Raw genomic sequence first — 10,466 nt, 5'->3', positions numbered from 1 at the left:
TAGGTGTTTCCATAAGGTTCACCTAAGTAATTTACCTCTGCTATTGCAGGGTTCTCAGGATCATAGGCTTCTTCTTCAGAAGATGCCTCTTGAGTACTGTTGGATGCAGCTTGCATTCCATGCAGACTCTGAGAAATCATATTGACTTGCTGAGTCAATATTTTATTCTGAGCCAATATGGCATTCAGAGTATCAACCTCAAGAACTCCCTTCTTCATAGGCGTCCCATTATTCACAGGATTCCTTTCAGAAGTGTACATGAACTGGTTATTAGCAACCATGTCAATGAGTTCTTGAGCTTCTGCAGGCGTTTTCTTTAGGTGAATGGATCCACCTACAGAAGTGTCCAGTGACATCTTTGATAGCTCAGATAAACCATCATAGAATATATCCAGGATGGTCCATTCTAAAAGCATGTCAGAAGGACACTTTTTGGTCAACTGTTTGTATCTTTCCCAAGCTTCATAGAGGGATTCACCTTCTTTCTGTCTGAAGGTTTGAACATCAGCTCTAAGCTTGCTCAGCTTTTGAGGAGGAAAGTACTTGGCTAAGAAAGCCGTGACCAGCTTATCCCAAGAGTTCAGGCTGTCTTTGGGTTGAGAATCCAACCATAATCTAGCTCTGTCTCTTACAGCAAAAGGGAAAAGCATGAGCCTGTAGACTTCAGGATCTACTCCATTAGTCTTAACAGTATCACATATCTGCAAGAACTCAGTTAAGAACTGAAAAGGATCTTCAGATGGAAGTCCATGAAACTTGCAGTTCTGCTGCATTAGAGAAACTAATTGAGGTTTAAGCTCAAAGTTGTTTGCTCCAATGGCAGGAATGGAGATGCTTCTTCCATGTAAATTGGAATTAGGTGCAGTGAAGTCACCAAGCATCTTCCTTATATTATTATTATTTTCGCCTGCCATCTCCTCTGCCTGTTTGAAAATTTCTGAAAGGTTATCTCTGGATTGTTGTATTTTAGCTTCTCTTAATTTTCTCTTCAGAGTTCTTTCAGGTTCTGGATCTGCTTCCACAAGAATGTTCTTATCCTTGCTCCTGCTCATATGACAAGGAAGAATGGCCAGAAAAATGATAATAATGATAGAGATCCTTTATACCACAGTATGGGGATCCCTTTGTAAGTAGAAGAAGAGGGGGAGATAAAGGATGTGATGTAAAGGAAGAAACACAACTGTGAGGATTGGAATGTGAGATGAGATGTTAGGACATGAATGAATAAATAGAATGAGATGGGGGAGGAATAATTTTCGAAATTTATTTTGAAAAAGAGTTAGTGATTTTTGAAAATTGGTTTTTGAAAATTAGTTAGTATTTTTCGAAAATTTTTGAATTCAAAAATAAAAAATAAAAATAATTAGTTAATTAAAAAGAAATTTTTGAAAAAGGGAGAGATATTTTCGAAAATTAGAGAGAGAGAGAGTTAGTTAGGTAGTTTTGAAAAAGTTAAGAAACAAACAAAAAGTTAGTTAGTTAGTTGAAACAAATTTTGAAAAGATAAGAAGTTAGGAAGTTAGAAAAGATATTTTGAGAAGATATTTTTGAAAAAGATAAGATAAGAAGATATTTTTGAAAAGATATGATTGAAATTAGTTTTGAAAAAGATTTGATTTTTAAAATCTCAATTAATGACTTGGTTCATAAGAAATCACAAGATATGATTCTAGAACTTAAAGTTTGAATCTTTCTTAACAAGCAAGTAACAAACTTCAAATTTTTGAATCAAAACATTAATTGATTAGTTATTTTTATATTAAAATAAGAAAAAGATTTTTGAAAAATATTTTTGAAATTTTCGAAAATAGCTAATAATTTTGAAAAAGATTTGATTTTTGAAAAAGATTTTGAAAAAGATAAGATTTTCAAATTGAAAATTTGATTTGACTCATTGGCAACAACTTGATTTTAAAAATTTTTGAAAAAGTCAACTCAAATTTTCGAATTTGATGAGAGAAAAAGGGAAAGATATTTTTTTGATTTTTGAAATTTTTATGAAAAACATGAAAAATATGCAATGCATGAAATTTTTAGATCAAAACAATGAATGCATGCAAGAATGCTATGAATGTTAAGATGAACACCAAGAACACTTTGAATGTCATGATGAACATCAAGAACATATTTTTGAAAAATTTTTAATGCAAAGAAAACATGCAAGACACCAAACCTAGAATTCTTTAATGCTTAGACACTAAGAATTCAAGAATGCATATGATAAACATGAAAAGACACAAAACAAAAAATCATCAAGATCAAACAAGAAGACTAACCAAGAACAACTTGAAGATCATGAAGAACACTATGAATGCATGATATTTTCGAAAAAATGCTAGATGCATATGCAAGTGACACCAAACTTATGACATGACTCAAGACTCAAACAAGAAACACAAAAATATTTTTGATTTTTATGATTTTCTAATTTTTTTTGTATTTTTATTTATTATTTTTTTTTCAAAAATTATTGTGAAAAATAAAAATAAGGATTTCAAAATTTTTAATATGAATTCTAGGAATCTTGCCATGTTAGTCTTAAAGCTCCAATCAAAGGGTCAGGCATGGCTTAATAGCCAGCCAAGCTTTAATAAAAATATGAGTGTAATTCAGACATGACAAGCCTGACATACCCTATCCAGAAGGATTGGGCATGACTCCACTGAAGTGATTAGCCAATTCCAAAGCAGTTTGGGTATGGCTTTACAGCCAGATAGGCTTCAACATGCTTCATGAAACACTAGAATTCATTCTTAAAAATTTTGAAGCCATAGAATAATTTATTTTTGAAAACATTATTTTTAGTAAAATTTTTTTTTTTTCGAAAACAAGTGAGGAATTTTTGAAAGGTTTTTGAAAAATTTTTTTGAAAAGAAAACAAAAAGAAAATTACCTAATCTGAGCAACAAGATGAACCGTTAGTTGTCCAAACTCGAACAATCCCCGGCAACGGCGCCAAAAACTTGGTAGCACAAATTGCGAATCACACTTTTCACAACTCGTACCACTAACCAGCAAGTGTACTGGGTCGTCCAAGTAATAAACCTTACGTGAGTAAGGGTCGATCCCACAGAGATTGTTGGCTTGAAGCAAGCTATGGTCACCTTGTAAATCTCAGTTAAGTTGACTCATATGGGTTACAATATATTATGTAAATAAAACATAGAGTGGGGATAGAAATACTTATGTAGATTCATTGGCAGGAATTTCAGATAAGCGAAAGGAGATGCTTTTCGTTCCTCTGAACCTCTGCTTTCCTGCTATCCTCATCCAATCAGTCTTACTCCGTTCCATGGCTGGCTTTATGTGATACATCACCACTGTCAATGGCTACTTTCGGTCATCTCTCGGGAAAATGATCCAATGCCCTGTCACGGCACGGCTAATCGTCTGGAGGCATCACCTTTGTCAATGGCTTCATCTTATCCTCTCAGTGAATAATCTGCTCACGCACCCTGTCACGGCACGGCTATTCATCTGTCGGTTCTCGATCATGCTGGAATAGGATTTACTATCCTTTTGCGTCTGTCACTAACGCCCTGCAATCGCGAGTTCGGAGCTCGTCACAGTCATTCAATCATTGAATCCTACTCGGAATACCACAGAGAACGTTTAGACCTTCTGGATTCTCTTGAATGCCGCCATCATTCTAGCTTACGCCACGAAGATTCTGGTTAGGAGATCTAAGAGATACTCATTCTAGCTTAATTCATGTAGAACGGAAGTGTTTGTCAGGCACGCGTTCATAAGGGAGAAGGATGATGAGCGTCACACATAATCATCACCTTCATCACGTTCTTGGGTGCGAATGGATATCTTAGAAGCGAAATAAGAAGAATTGAATAGAAAACAGTAGTACTTTGCATTAATCTTTGAGGAACAGTAGAGCTCCACACCTTAATCTATGGAGTGTAGAAACTCTACCATATGAAAATACATAAGTGAAGGTCCAGGCATGGCCGAGAGGCCAGCCCCTCTGATCTAAGAACCAGGCGTCCAAAGATGTCAAATACAATAGTAAGAGGTCCTATTTATAATAAACTAGCTACTAGGGTTTACATGAGTAAGTAATTGATGTACAAATCCACTTCCGGGGCCCACTTGGTGCGTGCTTGGGCTTGGGCTTGAGTGTTACACGTGCAGAGGCCATTTGTGGAGTTGAACGCCAGTTTCTGTGCCAGTTTGGGCGTTCAACTCTGGTTTTGGATCCTTTTCTGGCGCTGGACGCCAGATTTGGGCAAAAGGCTGGCGTTGAACGCCAGTTTACGTCGTCAATTCTTCGCCAAAGTATGGACTATTATATATTGCTGGAAAGCTCTGGATGTCTACTTTCCAACGCAATTCGAAGCGCGCCATTTCGAGTTCTGTAGCTCCAGAAAATCCACTTTGAGTGCAGGGAGGTCAGAATCCAACAGCATCAGCAGTCCTTTTTCAACCTCTGAATCTGATTTCTGCTCAAGTCCCTCAATTTCAGCCAGAAAATACATGAAATCGCAGAAAAAAACACAAACTCATAGTAAAGTCCAGAAATGTGAATTTAACACAAAATCTATTAAAAACATCCCTAAAAGTAACTAGATCCTACTAAAAACATACTAAAAATAATGTCAAAAAGCGTATAAATTTTCCGCTCATCAGACACATTTCTCTTGGCATTTCATTCATCATTCTCTTGTTCCAGTACTTGCTTAGGGACAAGCATGCTTTAAGTTTTGTGTTGTGATGCCAGGGTATTTTGGCCAGTTTCACTGACCTTTTCTTTACTGTTTTAGGGTAGTTTCATGAATTTTCTTAGGAAATAAGAAAGTTTTGGGTAGAATTTCACTTACATGTTGATTTAAGCATACATTGAGCACTTTACATGATTTCATGAGAATTTTGCATGAATTACATGACAAATTGGATGATGCATGTCTCATGATGTGGATTAGAACTTTGATGCACTTTATTGCTTGATTTCAGGACAAAGGAAGCAAGAAAGAGCCACGGTAGCAGCCACGTTAGTCTAACTAACATGACCACCAACGTGGAATAGGAGCTAGCTTGCAACGTTAATGAGAAAAGTAATCGCCAATAACACCCTCGAAGCCATCATTGCCCACGTTAAGAGTCACGTTAACTAAGTTAACGTGAACTCTAACGTGGAAGAAAGAAAATGGAGCCAACATTAGTGACACTCACCTTTGTCACTAACATTGGACCAAGCTCATATTGGCCATGTTAGCTTCCACGTTAACTTAGTTAACGTGGACTCTAACGTTGGGAAGCAAAAGAGTGGCCAACGTTAGTGACACTCACCATTGTCACTAACGTTGGGCTAAGCCACCTTGAGCTATATTAACTCCCACGTTAACTTAGTTAACGTGGAAGCTAACGTAGAGAAAGCAAACAATCGCCAACGTTAGTGACACTCACCTTTGTCATTAACGTTGGAATGAGCCACAATGAGCCACCATGAGCCACGTTAACTACCACGTTAACTTAGTTAACATGGAAGCTAACGTTGAGGATAGGATGATGAGCCAACGTTAGTGACACTCACCTTTATCACTAACGTTGGAGATGGCTATCATTACCACGTTAGAAGCCACGTTAACTTTGTTAACATGGACTCTAACGTGGGAAAAAGGGGCACCTTGGAACGTTAGTGACAAAGGTAAGTGTCACTAACGTTCTCAAATGATTGGCAAGCCTACGCTAAGAGCCACATTAACTAAGTTAACGTGGACTCTAACGTAAGGGGAAGGGAGGACTCTCAACGTTATTGGAAAAGGTGAGCCCCAATAACGTGTGCGAAGGACCAAGAGGCAACGTTAGTGGTCATGTTGGTGCCACTAACGTTGAAGTTAACGTGGATCATCCCTGGGTGAGGAACGTTAGTGAAAAAGGTGATTGCCACTAACGTTCTCGAATCGACACTCTCACTTAACGTTAACGCCACTAACGTCTTGAGCTAAACACCCTGCTTACTTCACACTTTCTCTCTGCAAGTAAAGCTAAGCCCACTGAAGAGTATAACTGCTTCAAACTCAAGATCCAAATGCCCATATCCAAGACTTGAAGAACCAACTAGAAGATCAGAAGAGTGGTATATATAGGGGTAGTTTTGAATTAGAAAGAAGTTTTTGGGGGATTAGAAATTGGGAACTACTCTCTGTATAATTTACTTTCTCTGCACTTCTAGTTCTAGTTTTTATTATGTATTCTCCATCTTTGTTTTCCACTTCCAGAGCTATGAACAACTAAACCTCTTTCATTGGGTTAGGGAGCTCTGTTGTAATTTGATGGATCAATACTAGTTTTCATTACTCTTCTTCTATCTTTTCTCTTGATTTTACTAGAAAGCTTTCAATCTTCATCCAATTGGGTAGTTATCTTAGAAAAGAAGCTATTCATACTTGGATCTCTTCTGAACCTTGGAAGAGGAATGAAGAGATCATGCTAGAAATGCTTTCTCATGTTGGACCAAATTGGGTTTGGTTGGGTATGGTGACTATAATCCTACCAACACTTGATTTGAGAATGCATGTGGTATAATCAATGACCATCCTTCATCTCTTCTCATGAGCAATTGACCAAGGAATTGGCTATTGATCAAGATTTGAGAGATTGAATTGCCAAGGAATTGGAATTCGATCACTTAAGATTGCCAAGGAGATCAATGAATGCATTGATTGAGGAAGAGATGAAAATGAACTTGATCCGGAGAATGCAACATCTCCTAAGCCCAATGAATCCCTATTTCTGATCTTACCCATTCTCTTTAATTTCTGCAATTTACTTTTATGAGCATCTTCCCCATTCCCATTTACAATTCTGTAATTTACTTTCCGTCATTTACTTTCAGCTCTTTACTTCCAGCATTTACATTTTCTGCTATTTACTTTCCCGCCATTTAATTTCCTGCAACTCTCAAACCAAATTCTGCTTTGCTCAACTAAAACATTCCTCTAATTAAAGTTTCTTGACCAATCAATCCCTGTGGGATTCGACCTCACTCTATTGTGAGTTTTTACTTGACAACAATTCGGTATACTTGTGATGCCAGGGCATCTTGGCCAGTTTCACTGACCTTTTCTTTACTGTTTTTAGGTTAGTTTCATGCATTTCTTTATGAAATAAGCTAGTTTTGGGCAAATATTCACTTATGCCTTGACTCAAGCATACATTGTGCATTTTACATGATTTCATGAGGATTTTGCATAAGTTTAGTGACAAATATTATGTTGCATTACTCACGACTTGGACTAGAGCTTTGATGCACTTTGTTGCTTGATTTCAGGACCAAAAAGAAGCAAGAAAAGGGGAGGTAACTTGCAAAGATTAATGAGAAAAGTGATTGCCAATAACACTCTGAAAAAGCCATCAATGCCCACGTTAGAGAGTCACGTTAACCAAGTTAACGTGAACTCTAACCTGGAGAAAAGAAGTTGAGCCAACGTTAGTGACACTCAACATTGTCACTAACGTTGGCAATTACTCATAAGTGGCCACGTTAGAAGCCACGTTAACCTAGTTAACGTGGCCTCTAACGTTAAGGGGGAGGGAGAGAAGCCAACGTTACTGACACTCAACATTGTCACTAACGTTGGCCTATGGTGCTAAGTACCACGTTAACTCCCACATTAACTTGGTTAACGTGGGAACTAACGTAGAGGATGAAGAGTTGTCGACAACGTTAGAGACACTCAACATTGTCACTAATGTTGAAGCAACCACACAACCCCCATGAGTCACGTTAACTTCCACGTTAACTTGGTTAACGTGGAAGCTAACGATGAGAAATGAAGGATGAGCCAACGTTAGTGACACTCAACATTGTCACTAACGTTGGGATGGCTAAAAGATGGCCACATTAGAAGCCACGTTAACCTAGTTAACGTGGACTCTAACGTGAGACCTAGGGGCACATTAGAACGTTAGTGACAATGTTGAATGTCACTAACGTTCTCAAAGGTTGACAAAGCAACGTTAAAAGCCACGTTAACCTAGTTAACGTGGGTTTTAACGTGAGGCAAAAGGGGTGCATTGGAACGTTAGTGACAATGTTAAGTGTCACTAACGTTCCCGAATTTGGACTTTAACTAAATGATTATCACTCCTACGCCCTGAGCTTAAGTCTCTGCCCACTCCGCACTTTCTCTCTGCAAGTAAAGCCAAGCCCAAATAAAGAAAAGAACTGCTTCAAACTCAAGATCCAAAGGCCCAAGACTTGAAGAGTGAACTAGAAGCTGAGAAGAGTAGTATATATAGGAGTAGCTTCGAATTGTAAAGGAGTTCTGGAGGCTAAAAAACCACTCTCTGTATTTACTTTCTTTGCAATTTCTAGTTTTATGATGTATTCTCCATCTTTGTTTCCATTTTCAAGAGCTATGAACAACTAAACACCTTTCATTGGGTTAGGGAGCTCTATGGTAATTTGATGGATCAATACTAATTTTCATTGTTCTTCTTCTATCTTTCCTCTTGATTTTACTTGAAAGCTTTCGATCTTCATCCAATTGAGTAGTTATCTTGGAAGAGAAGCTATTCAAACTTGGATCTCTTTTGAACCTTGGAAGAGGAATGAAGAGATCAAGCTAGAAATGCTTTCTCATGCTGGACCAAATTGGGTTTGGATGGGTATGTGACTGTAACCCTCTCAATACTTGGTTTGGGAAATGCATGTGGTATAATCAGTGACCACACTTCATCTCTTCTCATGAGCAATTGACCAAGGAATTGGCTATTGATCAAGATTTGAGAGATTGAATTGCAAGGAATTGTAATTCAATCACTTAAGATTGCCAAGGAGATCAATGAGTGCATTGATTGAGGAAGAGATGAAAATGAACTTGATCCGGAGAATTGCAACATCTCCTGAGCCCAATGAACTCCCCATCTCTAATCTTACCCATTCTCTTTAATTTCTGCGATTTACTTTTATGAGCAAATCCCCCATTCCCATTTATAATTTTGCAATTTATTTTCAGTCATTTACTTCCAGTCCTTTAATTCTAGCATTTACTTTTCTGTTATTTACATTCCCACCATTTTATTTTCTGTAACTCTCAACCCAATTTCTAGATTCGCTCAACTAGAACATTCTTCTAATTAAAGTTGCTTGATCAATCAATCCCTGTGGGATTCGACCTCACTCTATTGTGAGTTTTTACTTGACGACAACTTCGGTACACTTGCCGAAGGAAGATTTGTTGAGAGACAAGTTTTCCCCGCATCAAGTTTATGGCGCCGTTGCCGGGGATTGATTGTGCATCAACAATGATTAGATTGGAAGATCACTAGATTGAGCATTTTATTTTGTGTATTTTATTTTCTGTTTGAGTGATTTACTTTTTGTTTTAGGTAAACTTCTTCCCTTCTCCATCTACTCTTTTGTTTTTCTTTGTTATTTTCAATTCTGTTTGCTAACCCACTAACTGTTTGATATATTGCATCACCCACAACTAACAATAACTCTGACACAAATACTGTCTGCACCTATCTTCTTTGCTTGTACTTGTTAGTTGTATGACAGGGAGAAGAAGCGGGGCTTCAACTTCCTTTGATTCTGAACCAGAGAGAACCTTCCTTAGACTAAGGAGGGAGGCAAAAGAAAAACGAGTAGTTGGTGCTGAAGAAGAGGAAGAACAGTTTGAGGAATACTTTGAACCAAACATGGAAGAAAACATGGAAAATCATCATGAAGAAGAGACTCACAACCATGGCAGAGGAGGTGGAGCAAATCATGCTGGGGAGGATAGAAGAGTTTTGGGCTCTTACATTAATCCAAACCCAGGCAATTGTGGAAGTAGCATCCAAAAGCCAACAATCCATGCCAACAACTTTGAACTTAAACCACAGCTCATCACCCTTGTTCAGAACAACTGTTTGTTTGGAGGAGGTGTTCAAGAAGATCCCAACCAACATTTGACCACCTTCCTGAGAATATGTGACACAGTGAAATCTAATGGTGTTCATCCTGACGCCTATAGATTGCTCTTATTTCCCTTCTCACTCAGAGACAAGGCAGCCAAGTGGCTGGAATCCTTCCCAAGGGAAAGCTTGATAACTTGGGAGGATGTGGTGAATAAATTCTTAGCAAGATTCTACCCTCCTCAACGAATCAATAGGCTGAGAGCTGAGGTTCAAACCTTCAGGCAACAGGATGGTGAGACTCTGTATGAAGCATGGGAGAGGTTTAAAGACTTAACAAGGAGGTGTCCACCTGACATGTTCAACGAATGGGTGCAGCTGCACATTTTCTATGAAGGGCTCTCTTATGAGTCAAAGAAGGCAGTAGACCATTCATCTGGAGGGTCCTTGAACAAGAAGAAGACCATTGAGGAAGCCATAGATGTTATTGAAACAGTAGCAGAAAACGACTACTTCTATGCTTCCGAAAGAGGGAACACAAGAGGAGTGATGGAGCTAAACAATGTAGACGCTCTGTTGGCCCAAAACAAGCTCATTACCCAGCAGCTGGC

General features: G+C 38.2%; 2 non-coding genes across 2 annotated transcripts; one reads left to right on the top strand and one right to left on the bottom strand.

The window, feature by feature from the left end:
* Positions 1 to 410: 410 nt before the first annotated feature.
* On the top strand, positions 411 to 518 carry LOC112787399 (small nucleolar RNA R71). Its single transcript, XR_003194815.1, has one exon. It is a non-coding gene; the product is annotated as a small nucleolar RNA R71 (small nucleolar RNA).
* Positions 519 to 10,110: 9,592 nt separating this feature from the next.
* Positions 10,111 to 10,214, bottom strand: LOC112788665 (small nucleolar RNA R71). Its single transcript, XR_003196022.1, has one exon. It is a non-coding gene; the product is annotated as a small nucleolar RNA R71 (small nucleolar RNA).
* Positions 10,215 to 10,466: the final 252 nt, after the last annotated feature.

Source organism: Arachis hypogaea, chromosome 20, assembly GCF_003086295.3.
Source record: "Arachis hypogaea cultivar Tifrunner chromosome 20, arahy.Tifrunner.gnm2.J5K5, whole genome shotgun sequence".
NCBI lineage: Eukaryota > Viridiplantae > Streptophyta > Magnoliopsida > Fabales > Fabaceae > Arachis > Arachis hypogaea.
Note: the sequence above shows the minus strand (reverse complement) of the source record. Positions and strands in the feature narration are given on the sequence as shown.